The following is a 21,220-nucleotide window of genomic DNA, read 5'->3' on the forward strand; positions in this document are numbered from 1 at the left end:
TCCCTTATTGTTTAGGGGTTATTGTTTGTTGGTTTTGTTGGGGTATTGGGGATTTTCTTGTGTTTTTAGGTGCATCCCGGGGTCTGCACCTTGAGGGGGGGGTACTGTCACGTCCTGACCAGCAGAGGGCGTAATTGTGTTAGTCTTGGTCAGGATGTGGCAGTTGGTTTGTGTTTGTTAAATGTTTGTGTTGTTGATTGGGACTTCCAATTGAAGGCAGGTGTGTTGAGTTGCCTTTGATTGGAAGTCCTATATAGGTGTGTGTGTTTTTCTTTGGGGTTGTGGGTGGTTGTTTTGCACTGTGTTTTTTAGCCTGCAAACTGTTGCTGCTGTCGTGTTTATTGTTTCCTGTGGATGCTTTACTCCTTTTGTTGGGTAATTAAAGATGAGTATTCACATACCTGCTGCGCCTTGGTTCATTTCTGAAGACAGCCGTTACACCCGGTAAATCCAGGTGAAAGCTATGATCCCTCATTGATATCTCTTAAATTCACTTTAACCTCTCTAGGCTAGGCGGGACGAATTCGTCCCACCTACGTAACAGCCACTGCCAGCCTGTGGCGCGATTTTCAAAACCTTAAAAATCCTATTACATCAATTTCTCAAACATATGACTATTTTACAGCCATTTAAAGATAAGACTCTCGTTAATCTAACCACACTGTCCGATTTCAAAAAGGCTTTACAACGAAAGCAAAACATTAGATTATGTCAGCAGAGTACCAAGCCAGAAATAATCAGACACCCATTTTTCAAGCCAGCATATAATGTCACCAAAACCCAGAAGACAGCTAAATGCAGCACTCACCTTTGATGATCTTCATCAGATGACAACCCTAGGACATTATGTTATACAATACATGCATGTTTTGTTCAATCAAGTTCATATTTATATCAAAAACCAGCTTTTTACATTAGCATGTGACGTTCAGAACTAGCATACCCCCCGCAAACTTCCGGGGAATTCGCTAACATTTTACTAAATTACTCACGATAAACGTTCACAAAAAGCATAACAATTATTTTAAGAATTATAGATACAGACCTCCTCTATGCACTCGATATGTCCGATTTTAAAATAGCTTTTTGGTGAAAGCACATTTTGCAATATTCTAAGTACATAGCCCAGGCATCACGGGCTCGCTATTTAGACACCCGGCAAGTTTAGCACTCACCATAATCATATTTACTATTATAAAAATGTCATTACCTTTTGTTGTCTTCGTCAGAATACACACCCAGGACAGCTACTTCAATAACAAATGTTGGTTTGGTCCAAAATAATCCATCGTTATATCCGAATAGCGGCGTTTTGTTCGTGCGTTCCAGACACTATCCGAAATAGTAAAGAAGTGTCGCGCGCTTGGCGCAATTCCTGACAATAAAATTCAAAGTATTCCATTACCGTAAGTCGAAGCATGTCAACCGCTGTTTAAAATCAATTTTTACGTCATTTTTCTCGTAGAAAAGCGATAATATTCCGACAGGGAATCTCCTTTTCGGCAAACAGAGGAAAAAATCCCAAAGGCGGGGGCGGTCGGGGTCACGCGCATAAGCTAGTGTCTCTTGATGGGCCACTTGAGAAAGGCGATAATGTGTTTCAGCCTGGGGCTGGAATGACGACATTCTGTTTTTTCCCGGGCTCTGAGAGCCTATGGAAGACGTGGGAAGTGTCACGTTAGAGCAGAGATCCTTAGTAAATGATAGAGATGGCAAAGAAGTTCCAGAAATGGTCAGACAGGCCACTTCCTGTAAAGGAATCTCTCAGGTTTTGACCTGCCATTTGAGTTCTGTTATACTCACAGACACCACTCAAACAGTTTTAGAAAATTTAGGGTGTTTTCTATCCATATGTAATAAGTATATGCATATTCTAGTTACTGAGTAGGAGTGGTAACCAGATTAAATCGGGTATGTTTTTTATCCAGCCGTGTCAATGCTGCCCCCTAGCCCTAACAGGTTAAACCAGTGTAGATGAAGGGGAGGAGACAGGTTAACCTCTATGGGCTAGGTGGGACGCTAGCGTCCCACCCGTGGTGCACTCCATCAACAGCAGGTGCATTTCAAGAGCGGCAAATTTGAATCCAAATAAATGTCAAAATTCAAATTTTTCAAACATACAACTATTTTACACCCTTTGAAAGATAAACATCTCCTTAATCTAACCACGTTTTACGATTTCAAAAAGGTTTTACGGCGAAAGCATAAATTTAGAGTATGTTAGGACAGTACATTTACAAGAGTTGTGTGTAATGTTTTGTCAAGTCAAAGACAGGGTCACCAAAACCATAAAACCAGCTAAAATGATGCACTAACCTTTTACAATCTCCATCAGATGACACTCCTAGGACATTATGTTAGACAATGCATGCATTTTTAGTTCTATCAAGTTCATATTTATATACAAAAACAGCGTTTTACTATGGCATTGATGTTGAGGAAATCGTTTCCCTCCAATAACCGGCAGTCAAGTCAGCGCCACAAATTAAATAATTAAAATTAGAAAACATTGGTAAAATATTATATTGTCATTTAAAGAATTATAGATTTACATCTCTTGAACGCAATCAACTTGCCAGATTTAACCTGTTGGGTCTAGGGGGCAGCATTTGCACGTCTGGATAAAAAAAATGTACCCGATTTAATCTGGTTACTAATCCTACCCAGTAACTAGAATATGCATATACTTATTATATATGGATAGAAAACACTCTAAAGTTTCCAAAACTGTTTGAATGGTGTCTGTGAGTATAACAGAACTCATTTGGCAGGCAAAACCCTGAGACATTTTCTGACAGGAAGTGGATACCTGATGTGTTGTATTGACTTTAAACCTATCCCATTGAAAAACACAGCGGTTTAGGAATATTTTGGCACTTCCTATTGCTTCCACTAGATGTCACCAGCCTTTACAAAGTGTTTTGAGTCTTCTGGAGGGAGATCTGACCGAACAAGAGCCATGGAACGGTGATGTCCCATTAGACACCTGGTGCGCTAGTTCATGTTGGGTACCCTCGTTCCAATACGTTATAAAAGAGTATGCATTCGTCCACCTTGAATATTATTCATGTTCTGGTTAAAAAAGGCCCTAATGATTTATGCTATACAACGTTTGACATGTTTGAACGAACGGAAATATATTTTTTCCCCTCGTTCATGACGAGAAGTCCGGCTGGCTTACATCATGTGCTAACGAGACGGAGATTTTTGGACATAAATGATGAGCTTTTTTGAACAAAACTACATTCGTTATGGACCTGTGATACCTGGAAGTGACATCTGATGAAGAGAATCAAAGGTAATGGATTATTTACATAGTATTTTCGATTTTAGATCTCCCCAACATGACGTCTAGTCTGTATCGCAACGCGTATTTTTCTGGGCGCAGTGCTCAGATTATTGCAAAGTGTGATTTCCCAGTAAGGTTATTTTTAAATCTGGCAAGTTGATTGCGTTCAAGAGATGTAAATCTATAATTCTTTAAATGACAATATAATATTTTACCAATGTTTTCTAATTTTAATTATTTAATTTCTGACGCTGACTTGACTGCCGGTTATTGGAGGGAAACGATTTCCTCAACATCAATGCCATAGTAAAACGCTGTTTTTGTATATAAATATGAACTTGATAGAACTAAAAATGCATGCATTGTCTAACATAATGTCCTAGGAGTGTCATCTGATGGAGATTGTAAAAGGTTAGTGCATCATTTTAGCTGGTTTTATGGTTTTGGTGACCCTGTCTTTGACTTGACAAAACATTACACACAACTCTTGTAAATGTACTGTCCTAACATACTCTAAATTTATGCTTTCGCCGTAAAACCTTTTTGAAATCGTAAAACGTGGTTAGATTAAGGAGATGTTTATCTTTCAAATGGTGTAACATAGTTGTATTTTTGAAAAATTTGAATTTTGACATTTATTTGGATTCAAATTTGCCGCTCTTGAAATGCACCTGCTGTTGATGGAGTGCACCACGGGTGGCACGCTAGCGTCCCACCTAGCCCCAAGAGGTTAAAAATAACCTTACTGGGAAATCACACTTTGCAATAATCTGAGCACTGCGCCCAGAAAAATACGCGTTGCGATACAGACTAGACGTCATGTTGGGGAGATCTAAAATCGAAAATACTATGTAAATAATCCATTACCTTTGATTCTCTTCATCAGATGTCACTTCCAGGTATCACAGGTCCATAACGAATGTAGTTTTGTTCAAAAAAGCTCATCATTTATGTCCAAAAATCTCCGTCTTGTTAGCACATGATCTAAGCCAGCCGGACTTCTCGTCATGAACGAGGGGAAAAAATATATTTACGTTCGTTCAAACATGTCAAACGTTGTATAGCATAAATCATTAGGGCCTTTTTTAACCAGAACATGAATAATATTCAAGGTGGACGAATGCATACTCTTTTATAACGTATTGGAACGAGGGTACCCAACATGAACTCGCGCGCCAGGTGTCTAATGGGCCATCATCGTTCCATGGCTCTTGTTCGGTCAGATCTCCCTCCAGAAGACTCAAAACACTTTGTAAAGGCTGGTGACATCTAGTGGAAGCAATAGGAAGTGCCAAAATATTCCTCAGCCCCTGTGTTTTTCAATGGGATAGGTTTAAAGGTCAATACAACACATCAGGTATCCACTTCCTGTCAGAAAATGTCTCAGGGTTTTGCCTGCCAAATGAGTTCTGTTATACTCACAGACACCATTCAAACAGTTTTAGAAACTTTAGAGTGTTTTCTATCCATATATAATAAGTATATGCATATTCTAGTTACTGGGTAGGATTAGTAACCAGATTAAATCGGGTACATTTTTTTTATCCAGCCGTGCAAATACTGCCCCCTAGCCCTAACAGGTTAAAGAAGGATTGTTAAGCCTTGAGACATGGATTGTGTATGTGTGCGATTCAGAGGGTGAATGGGCAAGACAAATATAAGGGGGTATTTTAGTACAGTAGGTGCCGGGCGCACTGGTTTGTGTCAAGAACTGCAACACTGCTGGGTTTTTCACGCTCAACAGTTTCCCGTGTGTATCAAGAATGGTCCACCACCCAAAGGACATCCAGCCAATAATCTGTCATCATGGATTCCGAGTATATATATATATACACTGCTCAAAAAAATAAAGGGAACACTTAAACAACACATCCTAGATCTGAATGAAAGAAATAATCTTATTAAATACTTTTTTCTTTACATAGTTGAATGTGCTGACAACAAAATCGCACAAAAATAATCAATGGAAATCCAATTTATCAACCCATGGAGGTCTGGATTTGGAGTCACACTCAAAATGAAAGTGGAAAACCACACTACAGGCTGATCCAACTTTGATGTAATGTCCTTAAAACAAGTCAAAATGAGGCTCAGTAGTGTGTGTGGCCTCCACGTGCCTGCATGACCTCCCTACAACGCCTGGGCATGCTCCTGATGAGGTGGCGGATGGTCTCCTGAGGGATCTCCTCCCAGACCTGGACTAAAGCATCCGCCAACTCCTGGACAGTCTGTGGTGCAACGTGGCTTTGGTGGATGGAGCGAGACATGATGTCCCAGATGTGCTCAATTGGATTCAGGTCTGGGGAACGGGCAGCCAGTCCATAGCATCAATGCCTTCCTCTTGCAGGAACTGCTGACACACTCCAGCCACATGAGGTCTAGCATTGTCTTGCATTAGGAGGAACCCAGGGCCAACCGCACCAGCATATGGTCTCACAAGGGGTCTGAGGATCTCATCTCGGTACCAAATGGCAGTCAGGCTACCTCTGGCGAGCACATGGAGGGCTGTGCGGCCCCCCAAAGAAATGCCACCCCACACCATGACTGCCCCACCGCCAAACCGGTCATGCTGGAGGATGTTGCAGGCAACAGAACGTTCTCTACGGCGTCTCCAGACTCTGTCACGTCTGTCACTTGCTCAGTGTGAACCTGCTTTCATCTGTGAAGAGCACAGGGCGCCAGTGGCGAATGCCAATCTTGGTGTTCTCTGGCAAATGCCAAACGTCCTGCACGGTGTTGGGCTGTAAGCACAACCCCCACCTGTGGACGTCGGGCCCTCATACCACCCTCATGGAGTCTGTTTCTGACCGTTTGAGCAGACACATGCACATTTGTGGCCTGCTGGAGGTCATTTTGCAGGGCTCTGGCAGTGCTCCTCCTGCTCCTCCTTGCACAAAGGCGGAGGTAGCGGTCCTGCTGCTGGGTTGTTGCCCTCCTACGGCCTCCTCCACGTCTCCTGATGTACTGGCCTGTCTCCTGGTAGCGCCTCCATGCTCTGGACACTACGCTGACAGACACAGCAAACCTTCTTGCCACAGCTCGCATTGATGTGCCATCCTGGATGAGCTGCACTACCTGAGCCACTTGTGTGGGTTGTAGACTCCGTCTCATGCTACCACTAGAGTGAAAGCACCGCCAGCATTCAAAAGTGACCAAAACATCAGCCAGGAAGCATAGGAACTGAGAAGTGGTCTGTGCTCTCCACCTGCAGAACCACTCCTTTATTGGGGGTGTCTTGCTTATTGCCTATAATTTCCACCTGTTGTCTATTCCATTTGCACAACAGCATGTGAAATGTATTGTCAATCAGTGTTGCTTCCTAAGTGGACAGTTTGATTTCACAGAAGTGTGATTGACTTGGAGTTACATTGTGTTGTTTAAGTGTTCCCTTTATTTTTTTGAGCAGTATATATATATATATATATATATATATATATATATATATATATGGTATATACATTTATTTTGTCTTTATATTCAGTGAAAATGGACAAAAACTATCATCACCTAAAAATGTGTGCATAATATGTCATAACAGCTGACATAACTTGGCATAACCAGTTATAATATGGTCATAACACTGCCATGACACATATTTAGACGTGTTGTGACATACTGCGTTATTTTATGGCTGGTTATGACACCTACATAAGAGTGTCAAAACCCACCAAACCTACCACAGTAGTTATTTTATGGCTGGTTATGACACCTAAATAAGAGTGTCAAAACCCACCAAACCTACCACAGTAGTTATTTTATGGCTGGTTATGACACCTACATAGGAGTGTCGAAACCCACAAAACAAGGCAAAACATTCCATTACACCATAGTCTTTGTGTCAACAGTATGTTTATATTATATATATATATATATATATATATTTTTTTTTTATTCACCATATTAAATTATCATTGTAATTGCACACACATTGATGTCAAACATGCAACTATCCCAATGCTCTGTTTCTGATTTACTGGGATGAATACAGGAGCAGATTTTAGGAGCAGGACAAGACAACATCTTTTTGACTGATGACTGAATTAAGGGCATGTACAGTACCAGTCAAAAGGTTGTACACGTTTCTACATTGTAGATTAATAGTGAAGACATCAAAACTATGAAATAACACATATGGAATCATGTAATAACCAAAAAAGTGTTAAACAAATCAACATTTATTTTACATTTGAGATTCTTCAAAGTAGCCACCCTTTGCCTTGATGACAGCTTTGCACACTCTTGACATTCTCTCAACCAGCTTCATGAAGTAGTCAACTGGAATGCATTTAAATTAACAGGTGTGCCTTGGTAAAAGTTAATTTGTGGAATTTCTTTCCTTCTTAATGCGTTTCAGCCAATCAGTTGTGTTGTGACAAGGTAGGGGTGGTATACAGAAGATAGCCCTATTTGGTAAAATACCAAGTCCCTGTTATGGCAAGTACAGCTAAAATTAGGAAAGAGAAACTTCAGTCCATCATTACTTTAAGACAAGAAGGTCAGTCAATTTGGAAAATCTCAAGAACTTTTAAAGTTTCTTCAAATGCAGTTGCAAAAACCATCAAGCGCTATGATGAAACTAACTCTCATGAAGACCACCACAGGAAAGGAAGAGCCAGAGTTACCTCTGCTGCAGAGGATAAGTTCTTTAGAGTTACCATCCTCAGAAATTGCAGCCCAAATAAATGCTTCACAGAGTTCAAGTAACAGACACATCTCAACATGAACTGTTCAGAGGTGACTACGTGAATCAGGCCTTTGTGGCCGAATTGCTGCAAAGAAAGTGGCTCCCGAGTGGTGCAGTGGTCTAAGGCACAGCATCTCAGTGCTTGAAGGGTCACTACAGACACCCTGGTTCGAATCCAGGCTGTATCACAACTGGCTGTGATTGGGAGTCCCATAGAGTTAAGGTCAGATTTGCCAAATGTAGGGTGAGGGAGAGCTTTGTATGAGTCTCTGTGTGTGTGGTGTAAAGAGCTTATTTCCCCTCTAGTTGCACAGGTAACATGCTAGTATAAATTTGTTATAACCAATTTCAGTTTTCCTTGAAATCACCGACCACTAGGAGCGTTGCCTTTGACCTGAGCCCTTAGTTCCAATATCTCCTCTAAAGGTAAACTACATATTGTTCAGAAGTTTCTTACAGTTGATTTGTCAGAGGACAAACCATCCACAGAGACAAACTGATATCTTCCCGACAGTTAAGATCTAAACCAGGCCAGAACCTGTCCGTGTAGACCAATTTGGGTTTCCAATCTCTTCAAAAGAATGTGGTGATCGATGGTATCAAAAGCAGCACTAAGGTTTAGGAGCACGAGGACAGATGCAGAGCCTCGGTCTGATGCCATTAAAAAGTAATTTACCACCTTCACAAGTGCAGTCTCAGTGCTATGATGGGGTCTAAAACCAGACTGAAGCGTTTGGTGTACATTGTTTGTCTTCAGGAAGGCAGTGAGTTGCTGCGCAATAGCTTTTTCAATTTATTTGGAGAGGAATGGGAGATTTGATATAGGCCAATAGTTTTTATATTTTCTGGGTCAAGGTTTGGCTTTTTCAACAGAGGCTTTATGTCACGGGTATCGTCGGTGAAGGAGGACCAAAATGCAGCAGGACTGTGTTTGTTCATTTTGAACATTTATTAAATCAAAACGAACACAAAAACAACAAACAAGAGAACGAACGATCCACTGACAGTCTGGCAAGGCACAAGGCTAAACACAGAACAATTTCCCACAAACACACAGACAAACACACCCTACTAATATAGGACTTCCAATCAAAGGCAACACCACACAGCTGCCTTCAATTGGAAGTCCACCCCAATTAACTCCACATAGAAACACACTTACTAGACTACACATAGAAATACATAAACATAGACCATAAACCAAAAACCCGGAAATACTAAATCAAACACCCTTTTACCAAAACACCACCCCGGACCACATAAAACAAATATCCTCTGCCACGTCCTGACCAAACTACAATAACAATTAACCCTTATACTGGCCAGGACGTGACACTTTATTACTGCCACTTTTAGTGAGTTTGGTACACATCCGTTGGATAGAAAGCCATTTATTATGTTCAACATAGGAGGGCCAAGCACAGGAAGCAGCTCTTTCAATAGTTTAGTTGGAATAGGGTCCAGTTTGCAGCTTGAAGGTTTAGAGGCCATAATTTTTTTCATCAATGTGTCAAGAGATATAGTATTAAAAAACATGAGTCTCTCCCTTGATCCTAGGTCCTGGCAGAGTTGAGCAGACTCAGGACAACTGAGCTTTGGAGGAACACGCAGATTTAGAGGAGTCCGTAATTTGATTTCTAATGATCATGATCTTTTCCTCAAAGAAGTTAATGAATTTATCACTGCTGAAGTAAAAGCCATCCTCTTTTGGGGAATGCTGCTTTTTAGTGAGCTTTACGACAGTATCAAAAATAAATTTGGGATTGTTCCTATTTTCCTCAATTAAGTTGGAAAAATAGGATGGTCGAGCAGCATTGAGGGCTCTTCGATACTGCACGGTACTGTCTTTCCAAGCAAGTCGGAAGACTTCCAGTTTGGTGTAGTGCCATTTCCATTCCAATTTTCTGGAAGCGTGCTTAAGAGCTCGGGTATTTTCTGTATACCAGGGAGCTAGTTTCTTATGACAAATGTTTTTTTGCATCTAGGGTATTGCGCAAGGTTAAATTGAGTTCCTCAGTTAGGTGGTTAACTGATTTTTGTACTCTGGAAGGGCATCTAGGAATCTTTGGTTGTCCGAGAATTTAGAGCACAGCTTTTCATGATCCTTGGTTGGGGTCTGAGCAGATTATTTGTTGCGATTGCAAACGTAATAAAATTGTGGTCCGATAGTCCAGGATCATGAGGAAAAACATTAAGATCCACAACATTTATTCCAACATTTATTCCATGAGACAGGTCCAGAGTATGACTGTGGCAGTAAGTAGGTCTGGAGACATGTTGGACAAAACCCACTGAGTCGATGATGACTCCGAAAGTCTTTTGGAGTGGGTCTGTGGACTTTTCCATGTGAATACTAAAGTCACCAAAAATGTAAATATGATCTGCCATGACTACAAGGTCCGATAGGAATTCTGGGAACTCAGTGAGGAACGCATCACTGCCTGGTACGGCAATTGCTCGGCCTCTGACCGCAAGGCACTACAGAGGGTAGTGCGTACGGCCCAATATATCACTGGGGCTAAGCTGCCTGTCATCCAGGACCTCTACACCAGGCGGTGTCAGAGGAAGGCCCTAAAAATTGTCAAAGACCCCAGCCACCCCAGTCATAGACTGTTCTCTCTACTACCGCATGGCAAGCGGTACCGGAGTGCCAAGTCTAAGACAAAAAGGCTTCTCAACAGTTTTTACCCCCAAGCCATAAGACTCCTGAACAGGTAATCAAATGGCTACCCGGACTATTTGCATTGTGTGCCCCCCCCCCAACCCCTATTTTACGCTGCTGCTACTCTCTGTCTATCATATATGCACAGTCACTTTACTATATATTCATGTACATATGTACATACTACCTCAATTGGCCCGACCAACCAGTGCTCCCGCATGTTAGCTAACCGGGCTATTTGCATTGTGTCCCGCCACCCACCACCCGCCAACCCCTCTTTACGCTACTGCTACTCTCTGTTCATCATATATGCATAGTCACTTTAACCATATCTACATGTACATACTACCTCAATCAGCCTGACTAACCGGTGTCTGTATGTAGCCTCGCTACTTTTATAGCCTCGCTACTGTATATAGCCTCGCTACGGTTTTTCACTGTCTTTTTACTGTTGTTTTTATTTCTTTACTTACCTATTGTTCACCTAATACCTTTTTTTGCACTATTGGTTAGAGCCTGTAAGTAAGCAGTTCACTGTAAGGTCTACACCTGTTGTATTCAGCGCACGTGACAAATAAACTTTGATTTGATTTGATTGGATTTGATTTGTATATGGCCCAGGAGGCCTGTAAACAGTAGTTATAAAAAGTGATTGAGTAAGCTGCATAGATTTCATGACTAGAAGCTCAAAAGACGGAAATTATTTTTTTGTAAATTGAAATTTGCTATCGTAAATGTTAGCAACACATCCGCCTTTGCGGGATGCGTGGGGGATATGGTCACTAGTGTAACCAGGAGGAGAGGCCTCATTTAACACAGTAAATTCATCAGGCTTAAGCCATGTTTCAGTCAGGCCAATCACATCAAGATTATGATCAGTGATTAGTTCATTGACTATAAATGCCTTGGAAGTGAGGGATCTAACATTAAGTAGCCCTGTTTTGAGACGTGAGATGTCACAATCTCTTTCAAAAATGTCAGGAATGGAGGAGGTCTTTATTCCAGTGAGATTGCTAAGGCGAACACCGCCATGTTTAATTTTGCCCAACCTAGGTCAAGGCACAGACACGGTCTCAATGGGAATAGCTGAGCTGACTACACTGACTGTGCTAGTGGCAGACTCCACTAAACTGGCAGGCTGGCTAACAGCCTGCTGCCTGGCCTGCACCCTATTTCATTGTGGAGCTAGGGGAGTTAGAGCCCTGTCTATGTTCATAGATAACATGAGAGCACCCCTCCAGCTAGGATGGACTCCATCACTCCTCAACAGGCCAGGCTTGGTCCTGTCTGTGGGTTAGTCCCAGAAATAGGGCCAATTATCTACAAATTCTATCTTTTGGGAGGGGCAGAAAACAGTTTTCAACCAGCGATTGAGATGTGAGACTCTGCTGTAGAGCTCATCACTCCCCCTAACTGGGAGGGGGCCAGAGACAATTACTCGATGCTGACACATCTTTCTAGCTGATTTACACGCTAAAGCTATGTTGCGCTTGGTGACCTCTGACTGTTTCATCCTAACATCGATGGTGCCGACGTGGATAACAATATCCCTATACTCTCTACACTTGCCGGTTTCAGCTTTAGCCAGCACCATCTTGAGATTAGCCTTACCGTCGGTAGCCCTGACCCCTGGTAAACAGTGCATGATCGCTGGATGATTCGTTTTAAGTCTAATATTGCGGGTAATGGAGTCCCCAATGACTAGGGTTTTCAATTTGTTCAGAGCTAATGGTGGGAGGCTTCGGCGTCTCAGACCCCGTAACAGGAGGAGTAGAGACCAGAGAAGGCTCGGCCTCTGACCCGTTGCTTAATGGGGAGAACCGGTTGAAAGTTTCTGTCAGCTGAATGAGCAACACCGGTTGAGCATTCCTACAGCATTTCCCTCCAGAAGCCATGAGAAAGTTGTCCGGCTGCAGGGACTGTGCGAGGGGATTTATACTACTATCTGTACTTACTGGTTGCACAGACGCTGTTTCATCCTTTCCTACACTTAAATTACCCTTGCCTAATGATTACGTCTGAAGCTGGGCTTGCAGCACAGCTATCCTCACCATAAGGCGATCGTTCTCCTGTATATTATGAGTACAGCGAATGCAATTAGAAGGCATCATGTTAATATTACTACTTAGCATTGGCTGGTGGAGGTCCTGACGAACCATGCCCAGATAAAGCGTCAGGGGTGAAAAAGTTAAATGAAAAAAGTCGAGTGAGGGAAAAACTAAAAATATAAACGGTAATTAAAAAGTAAAAAACGTAAAGTTGGCAGGTAGCAAAGTAAGGTTAGCAACAAACCGCACAGCAGCACTTAACCTGTTAGGGCTAGGGGGCAGTATTGACACGGCCGGATAAAAACGTACCCGATTTAATCTGGTTACTACTCCTGCCCAGTAACTAGAATATGCATATAATTATTGGCTTTGGATAGAAAACACCCTAAAGTTTCTAAAACTGTTTGAATGGTGTCTGTGAGTATAACAGAAGTCATATGGCAGGCCAAAACCTGAGAAGATTCCATGCAGGAAATGGCCTGTCTGACAAGTTGTGTTCAATCTTGGCTCTTTTTATTGAAGACTGAGGATCTTTGCTATAACGTGACACTTTCTACGGCTCCCATAGGCTCTCAGAGCCCGGGAAAAAGCTGAACGATATCGAGGCAGCCTCTGGCTGAAACACTTTATCGCGTTTGGCAAGTGGCCGATCAGAGTACTATGGGCTTAGGCGCGTGCCCGAGTCGACCCCATGCTTTATTTTCTTTCGTCTGTTTACCTAAACGCAGATTCCAGGTCGGAATATTATCGCTTTTTTATGAAAAAAATGGCATAAAAATTGATTTTAAACAGCGGTTGACATGCTTCGAAGTACGGTAATGGAATATTTAGAATTTTTTTGTCACGAATTGCACCATGCTCGTCACCCTTATTTACCCTTTCGGATAGTGTCTTGAACGCACGAACAAAACGCCGCTATTATGATATAACTATGGATTATTTTGAACCAAACCAACATTTGTTATTGAAGTAGAAGTCCTGGGAGTGCATTCTGACGAAGACAGCAAAGGTAATAACATTTTTCTTATAGTAAATCTGACTTTGGTGAGTGCCAAACTTGCTGGGTGTCTAAATAGCTAGCCCTGTGATGCCGGGCTATCTACTGAGAATATTGCAAAATGTGCTTTCACCGAAAAGCTATTTTAAAATCGGACATATCGAGTGCATAGAGGAGTTCTGTATCTATAATTCTTAAAATAATTGTTATGCTTTTTGTGAACGTTTATCGTGAGTAATTTAGTAAATTCACCGGCAGTGTTCGGTGGGAATGCTAGTCACATGCTAGTCACATGCTAGTCACATGCTAATGTAAAAATCTGTTTTTTGATATTAATATGAACTTGATTGAACAAAACATGCATGTATTGTATAACATAATGTCCTAGGGTTGTCATCTGATGAAGATCATCAAAGGTTAGTGCTGCATTTAGCTGTGGTTTGGGTTTATGTGACATTATATGCTAGCTTGAAAAATGGGTGTCTGATTATTTCTGGCTGGGTACTCTGCTGACATAATCTAATGTTTTGCTTTCGTTGTAAAGCCTTTTTGAAATCGGACAGTGTGGTTAGATTAACGAGAGTCTTGTCTTTAAAATGGTGTAAAATAGTCATATGTTTGAGAAATTGAAGTAATAGCTTTTCTAAGGTATTTGAATATCGTGCCACGGGATTCCACTGGCTGTTGAGTAGGTGGGACGATTTCGTCCCACATACCCTAGAGAGGTTTTAAACATGTGGAACTCTAAGTACGCTGCGCCTTGGTCCATTTCTAACGATGAGCGTAATAGAAGATCCCACCACCAAAGGACCAAGCAGCGTGCCCAGTAGGAGCAGGGATCCTGGGCCTGGGAGAAAAGGGAGTGGAGGACATCCTGGACCTGGGAGGAGGTAATGGCAGGGGACAAGACCCTGCCATGGAAGCAGGCAGAGGCAGCGAGAGAGGAACGGCGACGAGACCAGGAATCAAGGAGACGATGGAAACCCGAGAGGCAGCCTCCAAAAAAAAATTGGGGGGGGCACACGGGGTGGCGAGTGGAGCAAAGGTGGGAACAAGAACCAACTCCCTGTAATTACGATGAGGAGTTGGTCACGGTTCAGATAGCATGCTTTGCGGAGAAACGCAATGTGTCTCCAGTGCGCATCCACAACCCGGTGCGTTCTGTGCCAGCTCCTCGCACTTGCCGTGCGAGAATGAGCATCCAGCCAGGATGGGTTGTGCCGACTCAGCGCTCCTGGTCTCCAGTACGCCTCATCGGTCCAGGATATCCTGCGCCGGCTCTACGCACTGTGTCACCAGTGCACTTTCACAGTCCAGCGCGTCCTGTGCCAGCGCCCCGCATTTGCCGGGCTAAAGTGAGCATCCAGCCAGGACGGGTTGTGCCAGCTCTACGCTTCAGACCTCCAGTGCACCTCCACGGCCTGGTACGCCCTGTGCCTGCTCCTCGCACTCGCCCTGAAGTGCGTGTCACCAGTCCGGCGCCACCTGTTCCAGCTCCACGTACCAGGCCTCCAGTGCGCCTTCACAGTCCAGAGCTTCCGGCGATGTTTCATAGTCCAGAACCTCCAACGACGGTCCACAGTCCGGAACCTCCAACGACGGTCCACAGTCCGGAACCTCCTGAGACGGTCCACAGTCCGGAACCTCCTGAGACGGTCCACAGTCCGGAACCTCCTGAGACGGTCCACAGTCCGGAACCTCCTGAGACGGTCCACAGTCCGGAACCTCCTGAGGCGGTCCACAGTCCGGAGCCCCCTGAGGCGGTCCACAGTCCGGAACCTCCGGCGACGGTCCCCAGTCCGGAACCTCCTGAGGCGGTCCCCAGTCCGGAGCCTCCGGCAACGGTCCGCATTTCAGAGCCTCCGGCAACAGTCAGCAGTCCGGTTCCACAGAAGTGGGGGGAGCCTCAAGCGGAGCGGGGTCTGCGTCCCGCACCGGAGCCTCCACCGAGAGGAGATGCCCACCCGGACCCTCCCCTATAGGTTCAGGTTTGCAGCCGGAGTCCGCACCTTTGGGGGGGTACTGTCACGCCCTGACCTTAGAGAGCCTTTTTTATTCTCTATTTTGTTAGGTCAGGGTGTGACTTGGGTGGGCATATCTATGTTTCTATTTCTTTGTTGGCCTAGTATGGTTCCCAATCAGAGGCAGCTGTTTCTCGTTGTCTCTGATTGGGGATCATACTTAGGCAGCTCTTTTTCCCACCTGTGTTTGTGGGATCTTGTTTTTGTGTAGCTGCCTGTGAGCAGCCCAGAACGTCACGTTTCATTTTCTTCTGTATTGTTTTTGGTGAGTTTCATATTTATTAAACATGTGGAACTCTAAGTACGCTGCGCCTTGGTACTTACGATTAACATCTATTTCAGTGGTATGTCACAAAGGGAACCTCCGGTAACAGCAACCACACAACAGAAGCCACCGGAAACTAAGTCAAATGAGTAACATTCCATCAAGAAAAATGTATTTGCCATTGTTTGCATCAAGTTCACAACTGGTGTGAGATGACGCAAGTGCCTGTGTATCCTTGCTGATGTGTCACTTACACAAGGTGACGATGAATACCCAGAGCGATGGGAAGATGGATGAGGTGGGTGGTGTGCTGAAAATGAGCCACATAAAGGAAAGGAGAATGCCAGCTGTGTAAGGACCGACGCTGGAGTAGAGAAGCAGGTACTTAATTGGAACAGACATGGAATAAAACAGGAACAGAGTCAGCACACGGGTATACAAGGACATATGACAATCAATGCTGAAGTAGGGAACAGAGCGGTGAACCAAAACATACAGTTGAAGTCAGAAGTTTACATACACCTTAGACAAATACTAAGTTTTCCACAATTCCTGACATTTAATCCTAGTAAAAATTGTCTGTCTTAAGTCAGTTAGGATCACCACTTTGTTTTAAGAATGTGAAATGTCAGAATAATAGTAGAGAGAATTATTTATTTATGTTTTTATTTCTTTCATCACATTCCCAGTGGGTCAGAAGTATACATACACTCAATTAGTATTTGGTAGCATTGCCTTTAAATTGTTTAACTTGGGTCAAACGTTTTGCGTAACCTTCCACAAGCTTCCCACAATAAGTTGGGTGAATTGTGGCCCATTCCTCATGACAGAGCTGTGGTAACTGAGTCAGGTTTGTAGGCCTTCTTGCTCGAACATGCTTTTCTGTTCGGCCCACAGATTTTCTATAGGATTGAGGTCAGGGCTTTGTGATGGCCACTCCAATACCTTGACTTTGTTGTCCTTAAGCCATTTTGCCACAACTTTGGAATTATGCTTGGGGTCATTGTCCATTTGGAAGACCCATTTGTGACCAAGCTTGAGATGTTGCTTGTTGATGTCTTGAGATGTTGCTTCAATATGTCCACATCATTTTCTCCCTCATGATGCCATCTATTTTGTGAAGTGCACCAGTCCCTCCTGCAGCAAAGCATTCAACATGACGCTGCCACCCCCGTGCTTCACGGTTGGGATGGTGTTCTTCAGCTTGCAAGCCTCCCCCTTTTTTATGGTGGTTTTGAAGCAGCGAGCGGCTTCTTCCTTGCTGAGCGGCCTTTCAGGTTATGTCGATACAGGACTCGTTTTAATGTGGATATAGATACTTTTGTACCTGTTTCCTTCTTCACAAGGTCCTTTGCTGTTGTTCTGGGATTGATTCGCACTTCTCGCACCAAAGTACATTCATCTCTAGCTCTCCTTCATGAGCGGTATGGCGGTTGGGTGGTCCCATGGTGTTTATACTTGCGTACTATTGTTTGTACAGATGAACGTGGTACCTTCAGGCATTTGGAAATTGCTCCCAAGGATGAACCAGAGTTATGGAGGTCTACAATATTTTTTCTGAGGTCTTGGCTGATTTCTTTAGATTTTCCCACGATGTCAAGCAAAGAGGCACTGAGTTCGAAGGTAGGCCTAGAAATACATCCACAGGTATACCTCCGATTGACTCAAATTATGTCAATTAGCCTATCAGAAGCTTCTAAAGCCATGACATCATTTTCTGGAATTTTCCAAGCTGTTTAAAGGCACAGTCAACTTAGTGATTTGGAATTGTGATACAGTGAATTATAAGTGAAATAATCTGTCTGTAAAGAATTTTTGGAAAAATTACTTCTGTCATGCACAAAGTAGATGTCCTTGGCAAAACTATAGTCTGTTAACAAGAAATTTGTGGAGTGGTTGAAAAAATGAGTTTTAATGACTCCAACCTTAGTGTATGTAAACTTCCGACTTCAACTGTATATAGGGAAGGTAATGACAGAGATGATAGAGTCCAGGTGAGTCCAATAATCGCTGATGCGCGTAACGGGGGGAAGGCAGGTGTGTGTAAAGATGGTGGCAGGAGTGCGCAATGCTGGGGAGCCTGGCGCCCTTGAGCGCCAGGGAGGAGAGCAGGAGCAGGCGTGACAAGCTGTTTCAGTGCACCTGGAGTTCTAATCTGCATTCACTACTGTTCAATGGCCTCAAAGTCCTTGTCTGTGCAACATAAACAGCATTGATAGCAGTGGTATCAGAAGATTTTTCCCTGGGCTGTAAATGGGCATGGGTTTATTTAAGTTATAGGTAAATTGTTATTAATTCGGGGGTTGGAGACTGGATGGAATGAAAACCTGCATATTGTGTGATCTAGCCTAGACAACTCTGAATTAATTCAAATCTGTTCCATCTACTGTACATATCGAACATCATATCAGATGGAACTACTGTACTCTATAGCAACCCATACACACACATCCTCTGAGTTGTCCTATATCTAGCCTGCTGAATAGAATAGGCTAGATAAGATTGGAATGAGATATATTCAATCGCAGTGGACCCTTTAAATTATTTTCGTCAGCTGTTGACAAATAAGGTTGAAAAAAACTTGTGAGTAAGCGTTAGACGAGTAAAAAGCCTTATTAGGTCAAGTCATGTAATCACATCTCACATCTATTGCTGTTTTGATTTGGACCCCTGCTATTGCTGCATTTCCTCCAACACCAGTAACACACAGGAAGTGTCTCATCAAAGAGTAATGCCCATGGAGGGTTTTGGAGCTGCAGTGTAAAAAAAAAATATTTGTGTAAAGGAAATAAATGGACGTATTCACACAGGGAGAAGGAAATGAAATAAATTAGACATCTCTTAGCCGCTAATGCAGTGTGGACCATTAGAGGGACTAGTATGGGCAGGCTGGCAGTACATGTCTCCTTGGTAACATGTAGCGCCTGTTGGAACCATCAGTGTCTTCCCCAGGCATACAGTATGTGGCAGAAAGACAGTTGACAGGAAGATGACCCCTGTACTCTACTTTCATGCACTCTCAAAGACTGTATTCCACGGTATTCTAAGAAAGTAGCCTATACCGTTTGCATGAAAATTCTTGAATGTTTAAAAGTGGTGACCCTCTGTTAGCTCAAGGTCATTCACAGAAAAAGCTGAAATGGAATACGAAGAACAGTCAGATTATTAAACCATCTTCCTGTGCCATTGTAGAATTAATTGTCACAGCAAGGTCTATCAGGGTTTCATGTAACAAACGGAACTAATCCATTCTGAGAGTTTTCTTCTCACTTTAAATTGCATTTTTGAATTTAAATTTAAGGCAGCAGAATGTGAAAACTGTGCAAAGGGGGGGTGTAAACTTTCACTAGACACTGTATCCTAGTGGGTCTAGCATAAGTCTTTGTTTTTCGAAACTTCTACTTTACTTTACCTAACAACATTGTCAAGGAGTGACCATCAATGATGTGTCCCCAAACAGTTACAGTGGGTGGAACCTACAGTCTACAGTGGATGTAGACTAGTCTACTGCTAAACAAATAAAAATAGTAAATCATGTTAGAAAGTTTTTACCCTAACGCCTCCATTTGCCCAAGGTCATTTACAGAAAAAGCAGAAACAGAATATGAAGACTATATACATTTTGTTGTCAAGAGAATCATCTTCCTGCCCCATTGTAGAATGAATAGACTAAGTAAGGTCTATTAGGGTTTCATGTCATCAGTTGACTTGTCGCCACTAGATGACAGACACTTACCCACACTGTAAGTACTTTTGGGGTAAAAGCCACACTGTAAGTACCTTTGGTTTAAAAGCCATTCAAACTCTCCAAATGGGTTATTTTCAATCCCAGTCACAGTGCTCAGCAGTAATAAGTTGGTTCCAGGTCTGTTCATGAGATACTTTTAGAGAGCAACACTGAATAAAAAAAGAGCCAAATATAATGTTACAAAGAAACAGAAAATAAATGCTTTGCATCCTATTTCTTACAAAGCGCACTACTTAAAACATTGTTTTAGCTATGGGTCTTGGTCAACAGCAAGGCACTATATAGGGAACAGATGCCTTTCGGAATGCAGCCATGTACTTCCCATCTTTATCTGAAGATATAGTTTTGTCACATAACGAACCCATTGTACAGGGCACTCAGCAACCTAAGTTAACTAGTCTTTAATCAGCCACGAATCAACTATTTAAAGTCTAATTGTCTTTCTCTTCTAGAGCTTCTCTGTCATCTAGTGGCGAGAAGTCAAATTGCACTGCTGTTGTATACCACTGTCACAGTATGGCAGAGGTTTCCAAACCTATTTGAGCTATTCCCCCTCCAAAGCTTTTGAGCTTAATTCATTCACCACAGACAAAAACATGTTTCAAACAAGGACCAGGTTTTAAGATCGGCCAAAAAACTTGGGATAGACAGGTAGTTTGTGTAATAGAAATTTTAAATTAAATTTGGCTAAATCCCCTTTTATTCTGCAAGAGAGACATACACTCCCCTACGTATTTATTTGGACAGTGAATCTAAAACGTTTAATTTAGCTCTCTATACGGCATCATTTTGGGTTTGACATAAAATACAGAACAGCATGTCACCTTCTATTTAAGGGTGTTTTCATACATACAGTGAGGGAAAAGTGTATTTGATCCCCTGCTGATTTTGTACGTTTGCCCACTGACAAAGAAATGATCAGTCTATAATTTTAATGGTAGGTTTATTTGAACACAGAGAGACAGAATAACAACAAAAGAAATCCAGAAAAACGCATGTCGAAAATGTTATAAAATGATTTGCATTTTAATGGGGGAAATAAGTATTTGACCCCGAGGCAAAACATGACTTAGTACTTGGTGGCAAAACCCTTGTTGGCAATCACAGAGGTCAGACGTTTCTTGTAGTTGGCCACCAGGTTTGCACACATCTCAGGAGGGATTTTCTCCCACTCCTCTTTGCAGATCTTCTCCAAGTCATTAAGGTTTTGAGGCTGACGTTTGGCAACTCGAACCTTCATCTCCCTCCACAGATTTTCTATGGGATTAAGGTCTGGAGACTGGCTAGGCCACTCCAGGACCTTAATGTGCTTCTTCTTGAGCCACTCCTTTGTTGCCTTGGCCATGTGTTTTGGGTCATTGTCATGCTGGAATACCCATCCACAACCCATTTTCAATGCCCTGGCTGAGGGAAGGAGGTTCTCACCCAAGATTTGACAGTACATGGCCCCGTCCATCGTCCCTTTGATGCAGTGAAGTTGTTCTGTCCCTTTAGCAGAAAAACACC

Source organism: Salmo salar, chromosome 27 (assembly GCF_965601325.2).
Source record: "Salmo salar chromosome 27, fSalSal1, whole genome shotgun sequence".
NCBI lineage: Eukaryota > Metazoa > Chordata > Actinopteri > Salmoniformes > Salmonidae > Salmo > Salmo salar.